The 23910-nt window shown below is 44.9% G+C and overlaps 1 protein-coding gene across 1 annotated transcript in view; it reads right to left on the bottom strand.

Annotated features, from left to right (window-relative positions):
• The window catches only part of CHID1 (chitinase domain containing 1), a 540982-nt gene that overhangs the window by 196190 nt on the left and 320882 nt on the right, over nucleotides 1–23910 (bottom strand). The gene's annotated exons all lie outside the window — the stretch shown is intronic.

The raw sequence follows: 23910 nt of genomic DNA, 5'->3' as shown, positions 1-23910 counted from the left end.
GAATCAGCCTGGCCAGGAGTTTATAACTCTATTATCTGCCTTTTTCTGAGGTCCTGATGTATGACCAAATCAAAGGAAAGCTGAATGTTCACGTGATCATAAAGCAGCAGAGAGAAGCTCAGTAAAAGACAGATAAGACTATGTGCCCATAGTATGTATTTAATGCTTCAGATTTTATGCAGTCCGTCTGCACCAATTAGCAAATGCTTTTTCTTATATTGCGCTTTTTTTACATGCATTTTTAGAGCATAATTATTTCACTTCATTTATTTGTCTCGGTTCAGTAGTTTAACTAAAATTACTTTGCTTTGGAAACTTTGTTTGCGGATTAACTTTACTGATAAAGTTATCAGCGGATTACATTAATTTTTACTGCTTTTCCGGTATGAAAACACAGGAGTAGTTCAACAAATAAATTATCAGCAAATAAAAATGGAAAAATGACATCGCAGTTCAATTTCTCCAAAATGAAAAAAAAAAAAAAGCATAGTGGGCTAAAGATTTATAAAACTCCCCTCCATTTTGCTTGAGCTGTAGTACGCTGCGGTTAGTCTGCATGAATATGCACAGCAGGAAAACCACAGCATATGCACAGTGGGAACTTATCCGAAAAAAGCCAGAAACTTTCTGACACGACGAGCTGACTGTCAGGTTCTTAGTTACCTAATCCTGCAAAAGTTCTAAAGAAACCTAACTGCAAAAAATGTTTGAGTCCAAAATACATGCATTTCAATGGAATCTGTCACCAGCTTTTTGCTACCCCATTTGAGAGCAGAATGACATAGGGGCAGAGATCCCGATTACAGGGATGTATCAGTTACTGGCCTGCTTGATGTAAATTTCATGAAACCACAGTTTTATTTGCTACATATCTAGCAGTTCTCTGAATGCTGAGCTCTGTATAACTCCTCCCACACCACTGATTGACAGCTTTCTGTTACATTGAGCACAGGCAGAAAGCTGCTAATCAGTGGCGGGGCTATACAGCTAATAAATAAGGAGGACTACATGGCAGCAAGTTTCCTAGTCCTTTAGTGATAATCTCCTACTGATAAAACAGTGATTTTATCAAAACTACATTAAGTAGCTCAGTAAGTAACACATGGATGGAATCAGGGTCTCTGTACCTACATTATGCTGCTCTAAACTTAGGTGACAAAAACCTCCCTTTAAGTTGGGAAAAAATCCCAAAGATGTTAATATCTTTTTAATTGGCCCAATGCGTGGGGACAATATGGCACTTTGCGGGCTGATGTTAGTAACTTACAAAATAAAACTAATATAAACATATATTTTGTGAATAGCAAAGCAATGCAATGAAACCTATAAATAAGATATACCAATTACTGATAAATATAAATGCAATTTTATTGAAATATATATATATATATATATATATATACACACACACATATATATATATACACACACACACACACATATATATATATATACACACACACTTCTATTCAATAAAGTTACATTCAGATTTATCAGCAGTGGTTATATTTTATCACAAACATGGTTAAACCTACCCAACAGAGGAGCCCCCAGTCGGACGTACGTTTCGCCTGGGCTCAGGAGTGGAGGTTAGTTTTAGGGCAGGTTTAACCATGTTTGTGATATTTCTTCTATAACATTTCCATGCTGAGCACTTTTTTTTGCTATGTTTATCACAATATGATGCATCACTGACCTGCCTAGAGATGTGTCCAAATATCTGATGTAATGCTCACAACAATTCTCTGTGTAGCTCCAAATGGGTTTTTATTACTTTTTCTGTGTATTTTTTTTTATTATATTTATATTCAATAAAATTACATTTATATTTATCAGTAGTGGAAATATTTTATTTACAGGTTTCATTACTATGTGGGCTGAACAGGCACTATGTATGACTGTCACAGCGTATGAAACTAGAGGAATATATGGCAATATATTGCTGTATGGGAAAAGGATAGCACAATATGGCTGTACTTGGAAAAAAAAAAGTCTGACATAATGTGGCTAGTGCAGAAAACTTTATATGGGCTCCTTGTAGCACTACATGGACAAAATATGGCACTTTGGACAATAGAATATCTTACATTCTCATCAGATCTCTCACTATTAACCAAAAGCTTCCCGGCCAAATTAAAGTAACAATATACAAGGGAATTGTTAATTTCCCGTTACATTCAGTAAAGAGGCTTCCAAGGTGAAATTGTATTTCAGGGACAGCTAAAATGTTCTCATCTGAAACAAGTGGACATGAGCAGATGCCGTATAGTTAGTGAGACATCTGCTTGTCCCTTAGACCCTCAATGTGACACTTAGCACGAGTGAAAGTTTGACTGACAAAAAGCAAACACTGATCCACTGAAGCCATATTTTCCAGAATTCTTTTGCTTGTTGTGAAACAGTTTTTGGAGTGAAGTTAAACTAAATACGTGAAAGCACCGTCCAAAATGTTGTTATGGCTCTTTGCTGGGATAACCTTTTGCCATCATTCAACGTAAGCATACAGTATTCAAGGGAAGAAGAAACAAGTTGATGGAAACAAACCGGCACAGTAAAAATATATTTTATTAACCTCTTAGTGACAGCCAATTTGGTACTTAACCCCTTCACTACCAAGGGTGGTATGCACGTTCATGACCGGGCCAATTTTTACAATTCTGACCACTGTCACTTTATGAGGTAATAACTCTGGAACGCTTCCATGGATCCCGGTGATTCTGACATTGTTTTCTCGTGACATATTGTACTTCATGAGAGTGGTAAAATTTCATTCAAATAACTTGTGTTTATTTGTTAAAAAAACCCAGAAATTTGGCGAAAATTTTGAAAATTTCGCAATTTTCCAACTTTGAATTTTTATGCCCTTAAATCACAGAGATACGGCACACAAAAACTTAATAAGTAACATTTCCCACATGTTTTCTTTACATCAGCACAATTTTGGAACCAAAAAAGAATGTTTTTTTGTTAGTTAGTTGTAAGGGTTAAAAGTTGACCAGCGATTTCTCATTTTGGCAACGCCATTTTATTTTTACGGACCACATCACATTTGAAGTCACTTTGAGGGATCTATGTGATGAAAAATACCCAAAAGTGACACCATTCTAAAAACTGCACCCCTTAAGGTGCTCAAAACCACATTCATATATAGGAAGGAGAGAAATCCGGCTTTCAGGATCGCGCAGTTCTAGTCCAAAGTTCACAAGGAGTTAATCCAAGGACCAAGCAGTGATTATAACTTCCTTTTTATTCCATAAACTCTACGCGTTTCGTGTAAACTAGGGTGAACGCAAAAAAATCGATGTCGGAATTTTGTCCGTCTGGACCCCACAAAACGATTCCCCTTTCCAGATATTGAGAGAGCCAAAATTTGAGCTCGATCAAACGACGTTAACCCGTTCCGCTCGTCGCTCAAAGTTTGAAAAAATGCAAATTGAGGTATTTTAAGATTTAGGTATTTTGCATAGTCTGTTAGACTATAAAGAATGTGACAACAACATTGCAGAAATAGCCCTGACCAAATTTTCGAACCATTTGTGGTATTTGAATGCAGAGTTGGTGGGATTATCGTTTTTTGATCCCACCATTACAGACAATGAAAAGTTGTTAATGGCTAATAAATTGCTCAGTAGCACAGATGAACCATCAGAGCACTCTAGGGTTGTAAATCCAAAAGTTAGGAAAAAAAAATTAAAAGGGGCAGGAAGTAACCGACCGACTTTAACGACCTTCTGACAAAAGATGAAGAACAAAAGCAATATGTCCTGCAAGTTGTAAGCAAATGCCGAGCATTATATTCTGACGTTTCAAAAACTACTTTAACAAAAGCTCTAGAATAGATTAGATAACTATGTAAAATTATCAACTCATGTAGGTTAGCGTGCACTAAATCTTAAAATACCTCAATTTGGATTTTTTCAAACTTTGAGCGACGAGCGGCACAGGTTAACGTCGTTTGATCGAGCTCAAATTTTGGCTCTCTCAATATCTGGAAAGGGGAATCGTTTTGTGGGGTCCAGGCGAACAAGATTCTGACATTTTTTCCCCCCCATATGAGATCCAGTCACCCTAGTGTACACACTGTACACTTCCTCAGGAGCAAAAGTTACACTGGCATTACATTCAATTCTCCTTATATACTAACTTCCCCAGGAAGTGAGGTAGATGCTCATTGCACTTAAAAAAATTCACACATAACTATCAACATAATGTAAAATCACAAAAATCACTAAAATTCATCTATAAAACACACTTCTATAGAAACACACAAATGTAAAACTTCACACTAGAAAAAACGTAAAACATTATAATAAAATTATGATTATACTCAATAAAAATCTAAATTTCTTGGTACATCATATCAATTAGCAGAACACCATTCACAAATCTCTTATATAACCGCTAGTGTTGAGCATTCCGATACCGCAAGTATCGGGTATCGGCCGATATTAGCAGTATCGGAATTCCGATACTTAGTTCCGATACTTTTTTCATATCGAATACCGGAATCGGAAGTTCCCATAATGCTAGGAGCCCGCTCGATTTGATTCAGCCAATGGGGATCCTCAGAAGTGTGGGCATATCCTGTTAGGCATGTAGGCATGTTAACTACTGGCATGGCTGTGATTGGCTGCTGAAATGATGTCATGATGCACTATAAAAAGCGCTGCAGCCGCCATTTCTGGTCACTCTGCTGTGAATTCAGTTAGGGACAGGCTGCTGTTGAAGACTGTGAGGGACAGTTAGAAATAGCGATTCCACAAAACATATAGTGCTTAACCCAGGCTACATAAACCACCACTGTAGCTTGATTTTCCCTAGCAGCGCTGTTTTCACAGCTGTCTGCAAGGGCTGTGTGAGTGCAGACCCACGCTGTGTAGTGTGTCCTACAGGCACGTCTGCTTGTAGGCCGGCCAGCGTGTGTCTCTGCCTCATACACATTTTTCTTTTATTGCTGCTTTTTTTTTCTCCTGTATAGTGTGCTTCCATACGTATCCATATACGTTGGTTGCAAACACTAAAGGAGTGGACAGCGGAGCCTTTCAGCAGCCTTTCAGTGCTATAGCCCATTTCTCTGCACTGTTTTTGGCTGTCTGATAGGTCTCTCTGTGTGTGAGTGCAGCTCACGTTGCAGTGTGTTCTACAGCCACCGTTGCTGTAGTCCGCTCAGCGTGCGTCACTGCCTCATACATAGTCCTTTTTTTGCAGCAAATTTAGCCAGATTTTTGCTCCTATATTAGTGTGCTTCCAACCGCATCCATTGTCATTGGTTGGTTGCAAACACTATATAGGATTAGATAGAGGAACCTTTTTGCTGGCTTGTGCCCTTCAGGGCCAGCCAGGCTAGTATCACCCTATTTTTTGGAGCCTCATCAATTGCATTGTTGGTTAGATTCCTGCATTGTAATCGCTCCAAAAAGTTTGTGATACTATAGCTTTCAAACTTTGGTCACATCCTTTCCTTTCCCCCCACCCAAAAAAAAAAAAGGAAATAAAGTTCACCAAACACTCCACTTTACAGTTGTCTAGGCCACATTAGATCATATTAAAGTGTAGTACACACACTCTTAGCCAAATTAGTGTTTCTTATACTGGTTAGCAGGTGTTCAGGAATAAGAACACTAAGCCACCCCTTTTTTACTTTTCTGCCTATCTTTATCAGTCTACCAAGATGAAGAAGGCAGGGAGTAAGGCACGTGGTCGTGGCCGTGGAGTTTCAGCAGGGAGAGGACGGGGGGATTCAGCAGGGAGAGGACGTGGGGATTCGGTATCTGCTGCGGCCACCAGTGACCCGGCATCCCCCACTTTTACCAGGCAACAGTCCTTCATGCGCAGCTTTGTAGGACCTCGCCGTACCCCACTGCTGCGTGACGAACAAATTGAAGCCGTTGTCGGATGGATGGCAGCTAACGCATCCACTTCAATGACTTCCGCATCCTCCCAAGGCCAGAGCACTGAAGAGCAACCATCTGTCTCTTCACCACCTGCCAAATTGCCCAGGCAGTCTGAGAGCCCTGGACAGGAGCCATCTCAATCTTTACTTCTGTTCTCAGAATCTGTTGGCTTGGAAAGAGGTGGCCAGCCAAGCAGCATTCTAGAGCGTGAAGAAGAGGGAGTATGCAGTGATGCGCAACTGCTTTGTCCCTCTGAATCTGAAGAGGCGGGTGGGCCAGTGCCTATGGTCAGCACACCTCAGTATGCATCAGATGATGATGAGACTCAGTTGCCAATTTCTGGTGCGTACGGTGCTGGCGAGACAACCCAGGACCAGCCGGTGCTTGAAGAGGGGAGTGGAGATGATGAGGTCCTTGACCCATCATGGCGTCAGCCACAGGAAGGCGGTGGGAGCAGCTCTGAGGAAGAGATTCCCCGAACGGCCAAAAGAGGAGGGAGAGGGCGGGGGCAGACTTGGTTGCCTGTTGCCTCCACTTTGGCACTCGTGAGGAGCAATCCTCTTCCAAAACACAAAACGGGCGCTCCCAGGACTTGCAGTGCGTGGTCTTTTTTTGACACAGTTGCAGATGACATTTGCTTTGTCAAATGCAAGCTGTGTCATCAGAAAGTGAAACGAGGCAAAAATGTGACCAACCTCAATACCACAAATATGTGGAAACATGTGCGTACTAAGCACGAGGTGGAGTTACACAGACACACTGAAGATGTAGGCCAACCTTCAGCAGCACCTACCACCTCTTCAGCTCGTGTTGGGGCCTCTTCCTCCAGCTCACACACAGCTGGTTCGGCTTCCTCACTGGAACGCCATGGAAGAACCACTGCCACTGTTGTCCAGAGACCCAGTGAAATTCCACCCACTGAACCACGTTCGCAGTCATCAGCACCCTCCCAGGCCACTCACCAGCAATCGGTAGCACAGGCATGGGGGAAAAAGCGGCCATACTCGGCAAACCATCCCCGAGCACTGGCTCTGAATGCCGGCATTGCCAAACTACTGGCCCTTGAGATGCTGTCATTCAGGCTGGTGGAGACTGACACATTCCGGAACTTTATGTCATTGGCAGTTCCACAATACAATGTGCCCAGCCGCATTTATTTCAGCAGGCAACCTGTCCCTGCCCTGCAAAAGCATGTGGAGGGAAAAATTAAAAATGCGCTACTAAATGCCGTCAGTAGCAAGGTCCACCTGACCACCGATGCGTGGACCAGTAGCCATGGACAGGGACGATACCTTTCCCTCACTGCCCATTGGGTCAATGTTGTGGAGCCAGGTACAGATCTGGAGAGTGGCTCTGTACGTATTCTGCCAACTCCAAGGATTGCAGGAATGCAGTCTGTACATATTGAGTCCTCCTCCTACTCTAGTTCCTCGGAATCAGCACTGCGTGAGCCTGTTAGGCCAGATATGAGCACAGGTGTGGCCAAACGTCAACAGGCCGTCCTTAAATTAATTTCTTTGGGGAATCGGAGCCACACAGCACAGGAGCTCTGGAATGCCATCAAGCAGGAGAGCGATGTGTGGTTTGTGCCAGCGAATCTCCAGCCAGGTTTGGTAGTGAGTGACAATGGCCGAAATCTAGTGGCAGCTCTGGGCCTAGGCAACCTCACTCACATACCATGTCTGGCACACGTGCTCAATTTGGTCGTGCAGAGCTTTCTGAGGGACTATCCGGATCTTGATGCACTGCTGCACAAGGTTCGCCTAGAGTGTGCTCACTTGCGGCGTTCCAGCATGGCAAGATCGCGCATTGCATCTCTGCAACGCCGATTCCGCCTGCCAGAACATCGCATCATATGTGACCTCCCCACCAGGTGGAATTCAACGTTACATATGTTGGAGCGGTTGTGTGAGCAGCAGGCAGCAGTAATGGAGTACCAGCTGCATCAGGCGCAAACAAGTCGCACTGTGCGCCGGACACACTTCACCACCACTGAGTGGGCCACTATGAGGGACATCTGCCAAGTTTTGCGTGCCTTCGATGACTCCACACGGATGGCAAGTGCAGATGATGCACTAATCAGCATGACTGTCCCCCTCATCTGTCTGCTTCAAAAAACCTTACAAGCACTAAGTGAGGAGGTTTTTGAAGAGGTCGAGGATGAGCAGTCAGAAATGCCATCTGCTTCTGGCAAGTCTGCGCAACATGCTTCCACACAAAGGCCCAGGCAGGGGACACTTAGTGAGGAGGATGACGAGGAGTCAATGGAGGAGGAGGAACACATCTCTCCAGAGGAGGGAGGTACACGAGGCTCTAGTAGTCAGTGTGTACAGCGAGGGTGGGGTGATGCTGAGCAGGCAGAGATGCTGCCTCAAGCTGGGGACAGCATTTCCGGTCCAGTTGGCAGTCTGCAGCACATGGTTGATTTCATGCTGCAGTGCTTGTTAAATGACCGCCGCATCGCCAACATTCTCCACACGGCTGATTATTGGGTGTACACCCTTATAGATCCTCGCTACCGGGACAACTTACAAAGCTTCATACCACAGTTGAACCGGGAGCGAAAAATGCGGGAGTACCAAGAAACACTTGTGCAGGCCATCATGTTCTCCATTCCCCCCACAAGTGTTGCTGGTAGTGCTTTTCAAACCAGCCATGTGGGTAGAGGCAGTGGAGGAAGCTCTGCACAAAGAGGTAGCAGAGGCAGTCCCGCAGGACAAGGCAAGGCCAGTATGGCCCAAATGTGGAAAAGTTATGTGGGACCGCCACAAACGGCTACACCATCACAGACGGCTCCAGTCAGCAGGAGGCAACGTTTCCGTCAGATGGTGACAGACTACTTGTCGTGCCCTGTTAGTGTTCTCCCAGACGGCTCTTCCCCGTTCAAGTATTGGGTCTCTAAGCTGGATACATGGCCAGAGCTTAGCCAGTATGCATTGGAGGTGCTGGCTTGCCCTGCTGCCAGTGTATTATCGGAACGTGTCTTTAGTGCTGCAGGTGGTGTGGTAACAGACCGTCGCACGCGACTATCCGACGATAATGTTGACCGGCTTACTTTTGTGAAAATGAACAAGGCCTGGATCTCACCTGAATTTGCCAGTCCTCTTCCAGAATAAATAATTGGCTGGCAACAGGATCCAGGTCTCCTGTTGTGTTCATGTTTCTATGACCTGAACTTTATTTCCTGGGCTACAGCAATGCCCGTTGTTGCTCAGAAGTGCTGTCCGCACAGACAAAACACTCGCTCATGAGTAAGTGGGGTTCGGTAACGTCAGCTGATCCCCTGCTGTGTGTACGGCAAACTCTCCTGCTGCCTACAACTTCTGACTATCTCTGATTTAATATGTTCTCTGATTTGCCCTCTGTCTCCACTCTGTTTTGAGTATTTCCTCCGGCCTACAACACCGCCTGTTTCTGCTCTCAAGTGCCGTCTGCACAATCCACACTTGTTCCTGTGGTACCTGGGTCCTGTAACATCTGCTCATCTCCAGAGTTGAGCACGGCAATGTCTCCTGCTTTGTCTACATTCCCACTACTTGTAGTGGAAATGTGGACAGAGCAGGAGACATTGCCTGACTCACCTCTAGGGAGAAGCTGCTGTTACAGAACCCCAGTAACACAAGAACAAGTGTGGGTTGTGCAGACGGCATTTCAGAGCAGCAACTGGCGTGGTTGGAAGCCAGAGGAAATACTCGAAACAGAGTGAAGACAGAGGCCTAATTGGAGTACGTTGACAGTTAGTAGTAGTCTAGAAACAATCGCAAACTGCCACCAAGTAGGCCTCAGCCTACTACCTGATTTTCCCTGGGCTCCGACACCGCCAGTTGGTGCTCAGAAGTGCTGTCCGCACAGACAAAACACTCGCTCATGTGTAAGTGGGGTTCGGTAACGTCAGCTGATCCCCTGCTGTGTGTATGGCAAAGTGTCCTGCTCCCTCCACAGTCAAACAACCTCAGATTTACACCTGGCTCCAAGTAGGCCTCGGCCTACTACCTCATTTTCCCTGGGCTCCGACAACGCCAGTTGGTGCTCGGAAGTGCTGTCCACATAGAAAAACACACTCGTTCATGTGAAAGTGGGGTTCGGTAACGTCAGCTGATTCCCTGCTGTGTGGCGGGCAAACTGCTGCTGCCTCCAAATTTTAGCTACTTCAGATTTAAACATTCTCTGATTTGGCCTCTGTCTCCACTCTGTCTCTAGTATTTCCCCTGACCTCCAACACCGCCAGTTCCTGCTCACAGTTGCCGTCCACGCATTCCGCACGTGTTCCTGTGTTACTGGGGTTCTGTTACGTCAGCAGATCCCCCAATGTGTGTCCGCCACTGTCTCCTGCGCTGTCCACCTTCCCACTGCAAGTGGTGGGAATGTGGACAGAGCAGGAGACATTGGCAGACAAACATCAGGGGATCTGCTGATATTACAGAACACCAGTAACACAGGAACACGTGTGGATTGGGCAGACGGCTACTGTACGCATAAACTGGCGGTGTTGGTAGTCACGTGAAATCCTGGAAACAGAGTGGAGACAGATGCCTAATTGGAGCACGTTGACAGTCTGTTGTAGCCTACAAACAATGTAAAACTGCCACCAAGTAGGCCTCGGCCTGCACCCTGGTTCTCCCTGTGCTCCAACAACGCTACTTGGTGCTCAGAAGTGCTGTCCACACAGAAAAACACACTCGTTCATGTGAAAGTGGGGGTCAGTAACGTCAGCTGATCCCCTGCTGTGTGGAGGGCAAAGTGTCCTGCTCCCTCCAAAGTCAAAATACCTCTGCTTTACACCTCGCTCCTAGTAGGCCTCGGCCTGCACCATGATTGTCCCTGAGTTCCAACACCGCCAGTTGGTGCTCGGAAGTGCTGTCCACACAGAAAAACACACTCGTTCATGTGAAAGTGGGGGTCAGTAACGTCAGCTGATCCCCTGCTGTGTGGAGGGCAAAGTGTCCTGGTCCCTCCAAAGTCAAAATACCTCTGCTTTACACCTCGCTCCTAGTAGGCCTCGGCCTGCACCATGATTGTCCCTGGGCTCCAACACCGCCAGTTGGTGCTTGGAAGTGCTGTCCACACAGAAAAACACACTCGTTCATGTGAAAGTGGGGTTCAGTAACGTCAGCTGATCCCCTGCTGTGTGGAGGGCAAACTGCTGCTGCCTCCAAATTGTAACTACTTTAGATTTAAACATTCTCTGATTTGGCCTCTGTCTCCACTCTGTCTCTAGTATTTCCCCTGACCTCCAACACCGCCAGTTCCTGCTCACAGTTGCCGTCCACGCATTCCACACGTGTTCCTGTGTTACTGGGGTTCTGTAACGTCAGCAGATCCCCCAATATGTGTCCGCCACTGTCTCCTGCGCTGTCCACCTTCCCACTGCAAGCGGTGGGAATGTGGACAGAGCAGGAGACAGTGGCAGACACACATCAGGGGATCTGCTGACATTACAGAATCCCAGTAACACAGCAACACGTGTGGATTGGGCAGACGGCTGCTGTACGCATAAACTGGCGGTGTTGTTGGTCACGTGAAATCCTGGAAACAGAGTGGAGACAGATGCCTAATTGGAGCACATTGACAGTCTGTTGTAGCCTACAAACAATCTAAAACTACCACCAAGTAGGCCTCGGCCTACATCATGATTGTCCCTGGGCTCCAACAACGCCAGTTGGTGCTCGGCAGTGTCTTTGGCACGGGGACTCCCTGTTGCCCAGCCTGGTTCCAGCACGCCTGCTCTTTCCGGGTATTGTCAAGGTCACTATGCCACCAATCCGTTGTCCTGTCGTCTTGCGGCCGGGTTAGCCGACTCTACGGTGCCTGCAGTTTAGGTGACTCCTATGTGGGCTGCGGGAACTGGCACTGAAGGCTGGATCCGTAGTGCCAATGGGACATGGACCCCCTGTAGGACTGTGGGTTTCGGTAACTGCGGCCGGCTTGCGGCCTGGCTACTTTGCTTTGAATGGGTACCTTCTGCTACCGACCCGGGTTCCAGCACTGTCTGATGGTTCTCGCCAGAGCCTTTGGCTTAGGTGCCTCCATCTCGGTATCCGAGGTCCAGCACCGTCAGCTGGTCCTTGGTAGTGCTTTCTAGCACAGGTACCTCCTGCCTACTAACCGTGGTCCAGCACCGTCAGCTGTTCCTCGGTAGTGCCATTGGCTCTTGTAGCTTTTGCTACCCATCTGGGTTCCAGCACCGTCAGCTGGTTCTCGGCAGTGTCTTTGGCACGGGGACTCCCTGTTGCCCAGCCTGGTTCCAGCACGCCTGCTGTTTCCGGGTAGTGTCAAGGTCACTATGCCACCAATCCGTTGTCCTGTCGTCTTGCGGCCGGGTTAGCCGACTCTACGGTGCCTGCAGTTTAGGTGACTCCTATGTGGGCTGCGTGAACTGGCACTGAAGGCTGGATCCGTAGTGCCAATGGGACATGGACCCCCTGTAGGACTGTGGGTTTCGGTAACTGTGGCCGGCTTGCGGCCTGGCTACTTTGCTTTGAATGGGTACCTTCTGCTACCCACCCGGGTTCCAGCACTGTCTGCTGGTTCTCGCCAGAGCCTTTGGCCTAGGTGCCTCCATCTCGGTATCCGAGGTCCAGCACCGTCAGCTGGTCCTTGGTAGTGCTTTCTAGCACAGGTACCTCCTGCCTAGTAACCGTGGTCCAGCACCGTCAGCTGTTCCTCGGTAGTGCCATTGGCTCTTGTAGCTTTTGCTACCCATCTGGGTTCCAGCACCGTCAGCTGGTTCTCGGCAGTGTCTTTGGCACGGGGACTCCCTGTTGCCCAGCCTGGTTCCAGCACGCCTGCTGTTTCCGGGTAGTGTCAAGGTCACTATGCCACCAATCCGTTGTCCTGTCGTCTTGCGGCCAGGTTAGCTGACTCTACGGTGCCTGCAGTTTAGGTGACTCCTATGTGGGCTGCGGGAACTGGCACTAAAGGCTGGATCTGTAGTGCCAATGGGACATGGACCCCCTGTAGGACTGTGGGTTTCGGTAACTGCGGCCGGCTTGCGGCCTGGCTACTTTGCTTTGAATGGGTACCTTCTGCTACCCACCCGGGTTCCAGCACTGTCTGCTGGTTCTCGCCAGAGCCTTTGGCCTAGGTGCCTCCATCTCGGTATCCGAGGTCCAGCACCGTCAGCTGGTCCTTGGTAGTGCTTTCTAGCACAGGTACCTTCTGCTTAGTAACCGTGGTCCAGCACCGTCAGTTGGTCCTCGGTAGTGCCATTGGCTCTTGTTCCTTCTGCTACCCATCCGGGTGCCAGCACTGTCTGCTGGTTCTCGCCACAGCCTTTGGCCTAGGTGCCTCCATCTCGGTATCCGAGGTCCAGCACCGTCAGCTGGTCCTTGGTAGTGCTTTTTAGCACAGGTACCTTCTGCTTAGTAACCGTGGTCCAGCACCGTCAGTTGGTCCTCGGTAGTGCCATTGGCTCTTGTTCCTTCTGCTACCCATCCGGGTGCCAGCACTGTCTGCTGGTTCTCGCCACAGCCTTTGGCCTAGGTGCCTCCATCTCGGGATCCGAGGTCCAGCACCGTCAGCTGGTTCTTGGTAGTGCTTTTTAGCACAGGTACCTTCTGCTTAGTAACCGTGGTCCAGCACCGTCAGTTGGTCCTCGGTAGTGCCATTGGCTCTTGTTCCTTCTGCTACCCATCCGGGTGCCAGCACTGTCTGCTGGTTCTCGCCACAGCCTTTGGCCTAGGTGCCTCCATCTCGGTATCCGAGGTCCAGCACCGTCAGCTGGTCCTTGGTAGTGCTTTTTAGCACAGGTACCTTCTGCTTAGTAACCGTTGTCCAGCACCGTCAGTTGGTCCTCGGTAGTGCCATTGGCTCTTGTTCCTTCTGCTACCCATCCGGGTGCCAGCACTGTCTGCTGGTTCTCGCCAGTTTCTCAGCCTTCTTGTACCTTCTTCTACATTTCCAAGATCAAGCTTTTTAAAATTGTCTTTGGTAATCCTTATTGATCTCCATGACGATGACCCTGATGATGACGACTCTGAAGACCACACCAAAGAAGACCAGAAATATGACCCTAAATAATAAGACCAAGAGGACAAAGAACATGAAGACAACCACCAAGATACAGAACAAAAGACAGAAGAACAAGAAGCAGAAGAAGCAAAAGCAGAAGAACAGAAAGCAGAACATTAAGCATAAGACAAAAAATCAGCATAGAAGAAATCAAAATTATAAGCAGAAGAAGACTAAGCAGTAAATGGGGGTGAGTCCGTTCCTCCTCGTGGTGCCCCTGGAAAATGCCTGCTGCTGCAGGCCAAACTGAACGCGGACAAATCCTGTTGTAAATCTTTTGTGACAGGCAGAACGTAAGGTGTAATCTTATAACTTTTATAGATAAGTACTACAGGAATGCCTGTCACCATAAGAAAATGAAGAAAAAGAAGAATAGGAAGAAGATGAAGAAATAGCATATGAAAATTAATAATAGCTGAATAAGAAGAATATGAAGAATGGAAAAAAAAAATTAATGGGAAGAAGGTGAAGAAAAAGTTGATGAAAAAAATGCTACTGCTGCGGATCATGAAGGAGAAAGTGTGGGAGAAGTACAAAAGAAGGTGAAGAGCATGGAAGTTGCGAAACATACATATCTGACTAAATATAAAAAAGTTAACATAGTCAATATCTTTTTAGCTCCGAACGTCTTGAAAAAAAAAATTGGAATTAATGCTATGCCATGTGATTTGAATAAACCACTATGCTTTTAATGTCTCCTCCACCTCCCACAATACATTCTACATGATTCTTATTTGTTTTCAATTTTGTAGAATTAGCCAACAAGGAAATAAAGGCCTTTTTTTAATTCCGATACCGGAAGTCCCATTGACTTGAATGGGACTTCCGGTATCGGAATCGGCGATACCCGATATTATACCATCCGATACGATATTTTTGGGTATCGAACGGTATCGCTCAACACTAATAACCGCACTTATATTTTCCTTTCAGTATTAACCCTTCATTCAACATATTATACTTTTACTTTCCTTATATTTCAGGCAGATGATCATATACTAATTAATGTATGTACTCCTATGCGGATTAGATCCTGCACAGCAGACCCATGCTCTGCACGCAAGAAACTTTTCTGTTCTCTCAGCCAAAGGCTCCACATCTCCAGAGCTGTCAGTACCTTTTCAAGGCACCAGCCAACTATTCCAATCATAATAAAATACCGCCGATTGTATCTCTTTATATGTTAGCGATATGATCATTCCCTTGCTGTAATGTTATAGCATGGACATCACACAATTATCAGATGCCAATACTACTCCAATCATTAGCAGACAAATATGCAGAGCACCAAAATTATTTAAAGATGTCAGATATTTCACTTAAACCGTATGGTTGCAGAGTCTGCAACCTATGAATCCAGTAAATTTCCTTTCTTCTCAGAATGACACTCCTGTTCACAGTGTCTTCTGAAACATAATCAATTGGGGCCACTTTAATACATGGTTTCTTCCCATGTCTTATAGTGCAATGTTTTGATACTCCATGGAACATCAAACCTTCAATTATATTGTGTCTGTGCGAATTCATGCGGTTATGCAGTTCTTGTGTGGTTTTACCCACATACTGTAAACCACATTCGCATTCTATCAGATATATCACAAAACTACTTTTACAATTTAGGGAAAACTTTATATCAAACACCTTATTATTCTGAATTGATCTGAATGTGGTCATATTATGCATAATCATGCCACAACACAGACACCGAGCGGTATTACATTTAAAGACTCCTGTTTTTTTGCATTGTTCATCCCTAATTTTTTCTTTTTTCAGGCGACTGGGGGCCAGTATATTTCTAAGAGTAGAGGATCTTTTAAAGGTTAGTCCTGGTTTATTCGGTAGCATACTCCCCAACACTGGATCATTAAGAAGAACAGATCAATGATCCTGTAAAATGTTCCTAATTTTTTGATTTTGTTTAGTAAAATTAGTTAAAAAGTTTAAGGAGAAACTATCATTCTCTTTTTCTTTTTTCTTAGGATTTACTAGGTCCATCTGTTCCAAACCTGCGCACTCATTATGCTTTTTCTAGCAGTTTTTTTGGGTAGTTTTTCTCAATAAACCTATTTTTCAATTCCTTAGCTTGTGATACGAAATCTGACTCTAAACTACAATTTTTATTAATCCTTTTATACTGGTTCTTCGGGACATTGATTAACCATTTATAATAATGGCCACTATTAAAATCTAACAGACTATTTGCATCACACTTCTTAAAAAAAGTTTTAGTAAAAATCTTCCCTTCTGAATGGAAAATGGTCAGATCCAAATAATTTATACTCTCCATATTATATACCCATGAAAAGGTGAGACCCCAATCATTCCTCTGAATGCTCTCCAGAAATTGTTCTATGTTATTACATTTATTATCAAAGACTATCATTAGATCATCTATGTACCGTTTAAAAAATATAATATGCTCTGAAAAAATGGAATTTTCTATATAAATGAATTAAAAAATGGCCATAAATAGGTTATTGAAAGTTGGCGCTACTTTCGAACCCATTGCGGTTCCGACTTGTTGGTGATATAGTTTTCCCTGAAAGTCAAAAAAATTATTGTGCAGTATAAACTTCATGCTATCCATTAAAAAGGCTTTCTGATTCAATGGTAAACGGGCATCTTCTTTCACATATCTCCCAAAACAATACAATCCTAGATCATGTCTAATATTTGAATAGAGGGATGCAACATCTATAGTCAGAAACATGTATGAGTCTTTCCACACTATATCCTTCATCAAATGAATCAGCTGGGCAGAATCCCTAAGAAAACTTTTCACAGACTTCACATGGAAATACATTATATTATCTACATACGCTGCCAATCCTGACGTGAGAGAACCTATGCCAGAAATGATGGGCCTCCCTGGGGGGGTGGTTTTGATCCTTATGAATCTTAGGAAGATGATAGAAAAAAGCCCTAGGGGGATTTTTCATAGTCAGAAAATTATATTCATTTTTATTTAAAATCCCCTCCTTTTTTCCAGTTGCAGTTACCGTAATTTATTATATTCAGTTACCGCACTCTTATAAATATCCATTGTAACCACTTTATATGTATTCTCATCATTTAATATTCTATATGCCTCTTTCAAATATTCCTTCCTATCTTGGATTACAACTCCCCCCCCCTTATCAGCTGGTCTAATAACCACCTCTGTGTTCTCTTTCAGACTTTTAACAGCCTCCCTTTCTGCTTTAGTCATATTTCTTTCATTTTTATAATCTGCAGGATTTATATTCTCAAAATCCTTCAGTACTAAATCAGAAAATGTTTTTAAATGGTGTCCCTGGTTCTGTATCGGGTAAAAATTAGATTTATTCCTCAATGCAGTGTGTAATATTCCATTTTCAGTCTGCTGTAATGAAACTTCCTCATCTAAAGACACTTTTTTACCACATTCAAGAAGTTTATTAACCCTTCAGGTGCTTCACAGGAATTTTTTGAATATTTAAAAAAAAAAAATGAACATTTAACTTTTTTCACACAAAAAATACTTCAGGTTCAATTTTTTTTATTTTACCAAGTGTAACAGGAGATATTGGACTGCAAAAGTTATTGTGCAATTTCTCCTGAGTACACTGATACCTGATATGTGGGGGGGAACCACTGTTTCGGCGCATGGCAGAGCTTGGAAGGGAAGGAGCGCCGTTTGACTTTTTCAATGCAAAATTGGCTGGAATTCAGATCGGATGCCATGTCACGTTTGGAGAGCTCCTGATGTGCCTAAACAGTGGAAACCTCCCACAAGTGACCCCATTTTGGAAACTAGAGCCCCCAAGGAACTCATCTAGATATGTGGTGAGAACTTTGAACCCACAAGGGCTTCACAGAAGTTTATAACGTACAGCGGTACAATTAAAAAATCATATTTTTTCCACAAAAATGATCTTTTCACCCCCAATTTTTATTTTCCCAAAGGTAAGAGGACCCTAAAAGTTATTGTGCAATTTGTCCTGAGTACGCTGATACCCCATATGTGGGTGTAAACGACTATTTGGGCGCAAGGCAGAGTTCGGGAGTGAAGTAGCGCCATTTGACTTTTTTGGCTGGAATTGAGATCGGACACCATGTCGCGTTTGGAAAGCCCCTGATGTACCATTTGGAAACTAGACCCCCCCACGGAACTTATCTAGATGTGTGGTGAGCACTTTGAACCCCCCAGTGCTTAACAGAAGTTTATAATGCCCGGGCGTGAAAATAAAAAAATCGTATTTTATCCACGAACATGATCTTTTAGTCCCCAATTATTTTATTTTCCCAAGGGTACCAGGAGAAATTGGACCCCAAAAGTTGTTGTCCAATTTTTTCCTGAGTACGCCGATACCCCATATGTGGGAGAAAACTACTGTATGGGCACACGTCGGGGCTCGGAAGGGAAGTAGTGACGTTTTGGAATGCAGACTTTGATGGAATGGTCTGCGGGTGTCATGTTGCCATTGGAGAGCCCCTGATGTGCCTAAACTATTCAAACTCCCTACAAGTGACCCCATTTTGGAAACTAGACCCCCACGGAACTTATCTAGCTGTGTGGTGAGCACTTTGAACCCCCAAGTGCTTCACAGTTTATAACGCCCGGGCGTGAAAATAAAAAAAATCATATTCTTTTTCCACAAAAATGATATTTTTGCCCCCAATTTTTTATTTTCCTAAGGGTAACAAGAGAAATTGGACCCCAAAAGTTGTTTTGCAATTTGTCCTGAGTAGGCTGATACCCCATATGTAGGGGTAAAACACTGTTTGGGCGCATGGCAGAGCTTGGAAGGGAAGGAGCACTATTTGACTTTTTCAACCGAGAATTGGCTGGAATTGAGATCAGATGCCATGTTGCGTTTGGAGAGCACCTGATGTGCCCAAACAGTGGAAACCCCCCCAATTCTAACTCCAACCCTAACCCCAACACACCCCTAACTCTAGCCCTAACCCTAATGGGAAAATGGAAATAAATACTTTTTTTTATTTTATTATTTTTCCCTAACTAAGGCTAATTTCACACTTGCTTTTTTTTCCAGCGCGTTTTTAGCGCAAAAAAAGCATAGAAAAAACACATACAAATGCATACAAACGCTGCGTTTTTTTCAAGCATTTTATGCGCATGCAGGAAAAAAACGCAGCGTTTTTGTGCGTTTGTATGCGTTTTTTGTGCGTTTGCGTTTTTTTTACAGATTTTGGAAAAACCCCCCAAAACAGAAAAAAAAAAAACATTCAACAACACACAAGACCAATGGGACTTCATTGTGGGTGTGGTATGTTAATATATAGACCCTGTCTACAGTATTCTTCACATTTGCTTGATTCTTCTCGTGACCATGGATCTGCGCTGGAAGAGTTTTCACTTCAACTTGGATTTGGACATCGCGATGGCTCAGGCGTATGCAGTTGCTTGCCATGAACAAAGGAAGAGAGAGAGGCAGCGAAGACGGCAGCGGCGGCGTATGTGGATACATCCGATTGTTGAACTCCGGGAGAGCCGTGGGGCATACCACACCCTCTACAGCGAGCTCCAGGCAAACCCGGAGAAATTTACAGATTATATCCGGATGTCCCCAGAAAGTTTCAGGGATTTGCTTGCTCGTGTCCAACAATCCATCCGGAGACAGGACACACAGCTCCGTCGTGCGATTCCTCCTGAGGAACGGCTACTGGTGACATTACGGTATGTAATATTTAAAAACCAAGGGGTGCGGTCTGATGGTTTTTTTTTAAATTTAGTATTCAAAACCTTGGGTAATTAGTTTTCGTGAATGTACTAATATTTTATTTTATAGTTTTTTAAAATAATATACATAAATATTAATTTTACTTCTTTGTCTGTTCACAGATTCCTGGCGACTGGAGAAACCCTATCTTCACTACACTTCCAGTACCGTATTGGAATCTCTACCTTGTCTGGAATTGTTGCTGACACCTGCCGGGCTCTCTGGAATGTTCTTTGTCCAGAATTTATGCCCTTGCCCACCGCTGAAAAGTGGATGGAAATTGCTGACAAATTCTGGACAGTATGCAATTTTTCCAACTGTTTGGGAGCTGTTGATGGTAAACACATACGGATCATCAAACCCAAAAGAACGGGATCTGAGTACTATAATTACAAAAAGTACTTTTCAATAGTACTCATGGCCATTGCGGATGCCGGATGTATGTTTGTAGCAGTGGACATTGGAGCATTTGGCCGTGGTAATGACTCACAGGCTTTTAAAAACTCAGACATGGGCCGGAGGTTGTATGGCAACCAATTTAATTTCCCTATGCCACGGCCTCTTCCTCACACCGAAGCTCCGCCACTGCCCTTTGTAATGGTTGGCGATGAGGCTTTTCAAATGTGCAGAAACTTACTGAAACCCTACTCCAGCCGGGACTTGGACCACACCAAAAAAATATTTAATTACAGGCTGACCAGGGCCAGAAGAACTGTCGAGTGTGCTTTTGGGATTCTTGTCTCCAGATGGCGAATTCTGGGCACGGCCATTAATCTTAAACTTGAAACAGTCGATGAGGTGGTGAAGGCCTGTGTGGTTCTACATAACTTTGTGATGGCTAAAGAGCACCCGACCTTTGAACTGGACGATGATGCTCCTAACCCATTGCCTGAATTCACTCAGCACACTCTCAGGTCATCCGTTGAAGTTGGCCAAATGAGGGACCAATTTGCGGCCTACTTTATTTCTGATGTAGGACGGGTGCACTGGCAAGATGAAATGGTGTAATGTTTTTGTTTGTTTATGGTAATAAAAAACCTTATTTGATACCATTACTAAGTGCACTATATTTTTTAAACTCCAATTAAATAAAAAACTTCCCATGTATAACTGAATTTTTTGATGTTCACACACCTGGGCAGGTAAATACACATATGAGTTAAAATGCAGCATTGCTAGTCTGCGTGAAATATATTGGAAAGAGCAAAGCTGCAGGCCATGAATCAGGAAACCAATTTTTTTCAAGAGAAAATTGTCCAACTAGTTGATAAAAAAGTATGTGATTTTTTCAAAACCCAACCCTCAAAACCCAACCCCAATGAAAGTCAATGGGGAATACAAGTCAGCATTGAGTGGATGAATGTAATCAGCTCAATTCCAACTTTTATTTAAAATTGTGGTAGTGTAGACAAGTTTCTAGAGTTATTACACTAGGCCTTGGAATGACTATACTAGGCCGTGGTATTTCAAATATGAGTATAGTAGGCCTTGGGCCTACTAGTATAGTCATATGTGAAATACCACGGCCTGGTATAGTCATACCAAGGCCTACTGTGATAACTCGATTTTTACCAACTAGGAGCTTGTTTCACGAAAAACAAACTGGTGAAACTTGACAAGTTTCAACAGTTTGTTTTTCATGAAACCAGATTCTAAACCAGATTCTAGTTGGTAAAACTAGAGTTATTACACTAGGCCTTGGAATGACTATACTAGGCCGTGGTATTTCAAATATGAGTATAGTAGGCCTTGGGCCTACTAGTATAGTCATAAGTGAAATACCACGGCCTAGTATAGTCATACCAAGGCCTACTGTAATAACTCGATTTTTACCAACTAGCATCTTGTTTCGCAAAAAACAAACTGGTGAAACTTTTTAAGAAAGAAACTTATTTTTTAGACAAGTTTCAACAGTTTGTTTTTCATGAAACCAGATCCAAGTTGGTAAAACTCGAGTTATTACACTAGGCCTTGGTATGACTATACTAGTCCGTGTTATTTCACATATGACTATACTAGGCCTTGGGTTGGTTTTTAACATGTATTTACCCATCAGTGTGTGTGAGCGGCGCAAACAACATTAATGAAACTTTGTAATGGTGAACCACAAATGTAAATTTATTTTTAATCACAAAAATAAACCAAAAAATTATTTTTTCCGGCGTTTGGGGGCAGATGGTTTCAATTTGGGGGTGTGCAGGGAATATGCAACACTTGCAGTTGAAGACGGTGTTTGAGGGGAAGGGGCAACAAAACTTGTGGGGGAAGGTAGTCCAGTTAAGGGAATTAAACTAGGAACACTTGGAGGAGAGGAAATCTGTTCAGGTACATTTGTTGTAATGGCATGTCGCCGTAGGCTTGTGTGCCTGGACCGACTTTGGCCCAATGCCCGCCTTGATTGATTTTGCCTTGAACTTGGGGCAAATATTGAGTGTAGGTCCCCCGTCTGCTGGGGTGGCTGCTGCTGCTGCTGAGGTGGCTGCTGCTGCTGAGGTGGCTGCTGCTGCTGCTGAGGTGGCTGCTGCTGCTGCTGAGGTGGCTGCTGCTGAGGTGGCTGCTGCTGAGGTGGCTGCTGCTGAGGTGGCTGCTGCTGCTGCTCTTGGTTGGCAGTGCTCGTCCTTGCAGGAGGACTGGTGGCGGCAGTGATGGTCCAGGTTTGCGGAGTGGTGGTGGCAGGGCTACTACATGTTGTTGTAGCGGCAGGGCTGTTCCATGTTTGCCTAGTGGTGGCTGAGCTCCACGCATGCATGGGAGTGGCGGTGGTGCTCCAGACAGGAGCAGCGCTTGCCATGGTGGTGTCGGTGAAGTGACCAGCTGCACTCAGACTTGTGGTGGTGTAACGGTGGGTGTCCTGGCTTTGAATAGAGGTGTCCGTGCAGTGGTATGCAGCACAAGTCGGTAGTGAGGTGAAGCGAGTCAATGGTGGCACAGGTGGAAATGACACCACTGACTGCTGACCGTACCGATTATGCTGCATAGCCTGCAAGAAAGCATTGTTGCAGGCCTGCAGCACATTCAGCTATTGCTCAGGACTAAGGTGTTCCGCCATGCCCTTTTCAATCTTACTAAAAAAATGGTGTGCTGGTCTGTTGAGGTCGGCCTCCAGACGGTCAAGGCGCTGTTCTACAGAATTGAAGCGGTGTTCAAAGTGGTTAAAACCACGTTCCATGAGTGCAAAACCGCTTTCAACTCTGTCGGACAGCGACTTGAGGCTGGAATTAAAGGCCTCGCTCAAATGCATAAACTCGGGCAAGACATTCCTGTCCAAGGCCCTCTGCCGCTGGCGGGTAGTGCCCGCATAACCAGTGGCAGAGACCTGGGACAGGGGAACACCTGATGGCCCAGCTTCCTGGTCACCAGCTGTGTGTGTGGCTGACCTGCAAGGTGCTTCCTGGCTGTCGGATGGCTGGGACGGGTCAGAGGACGTCCGAGGAAGGACCGCTCCAGGGCCAGGTTGCAGGGTGCTGCTCCAGGTGCTGTGGAAGAAAGGAAAATCATTACTACCATGCCTTTACAAGAAGCATCAGCTGTGGATTAGAAAAACACAGATTAATAAAAATAAAAACCCAAAATTTATAATACTTACGATCTCGTGGCAAGGACCGGTCTTAGGAACTGCAACGCGTGATAGTGACGGTATCTAGTTCTGGTCCTTGACGCAGATCCACTGCGAACCTGGCCCTCAGCACGAACATCACTGTTGAAGCGGTCCTTGATCGAACGCCAACGTGTTCGGACTTTGTCCACTGTTGGGAAAAAAAAAAAACAGTGCCGTCAAGGACAACAGTCACTGCAGCACAATATAGCAATACAATACTCAAAGCAGTCACTGTAGAGCCCGATGACACTGTTGGGTTTCCTGCTAGAATATACCTAGCACGAAACCCAACAGTGCCGTCAAGGACAACAGTCACTGCGTCACAATATAGCAATACAATACTCAAAGCAGTCACTGTAGAGCCCGATGACACTGTTGGGTTTCCTGCTAGAATATACCTAGCACGAAACCCAACAGTGCCGTCAAGGACAACAGTCACTGCGGCACAATATAGCAATACAATACTCAAAGCAGTCACTGTAGAGCCCGATGACACTGTTGGGTTTCCTGCTAGAATATACCTAGCACGAAACCCAACAGTGCCGTCAAGGACAACAGTCACTGCGGCACAATACAGAGCAGGGAAATACTCACTAAACGCCTTTTTGGAGGATGCTGTGGTGCTGTCCCAGCCATCCATCAACGCTGCGGCCACCTCATTCCATAGCCGCCGGGTCACCACATTGTCCTTGTACAGCCGGTCACG

The sequence above is a fragment of the Dendrobates tinctorius genome, unplaced genomic scaffold (genome assembly GCF_039654945.1).
Source record: "Dendrobates tinctorius isolate UK_male_01 unplaced genomic scaffold, ASM3965494v1 ptg000211l, whole genome shotgun sequence".
NCBI classification, from domain to species: Eukaryota; Metazoa; Chordata; class Amphibia; order Anura; family Dendrobatidae; genus Dendrobates; species Dendrobates tinctorius.
The sequence above is the reverse complement of the archived record's forward strand: the minus strand, read 5'-3'. Positions and strand labels throughout refer to the sequence as shown.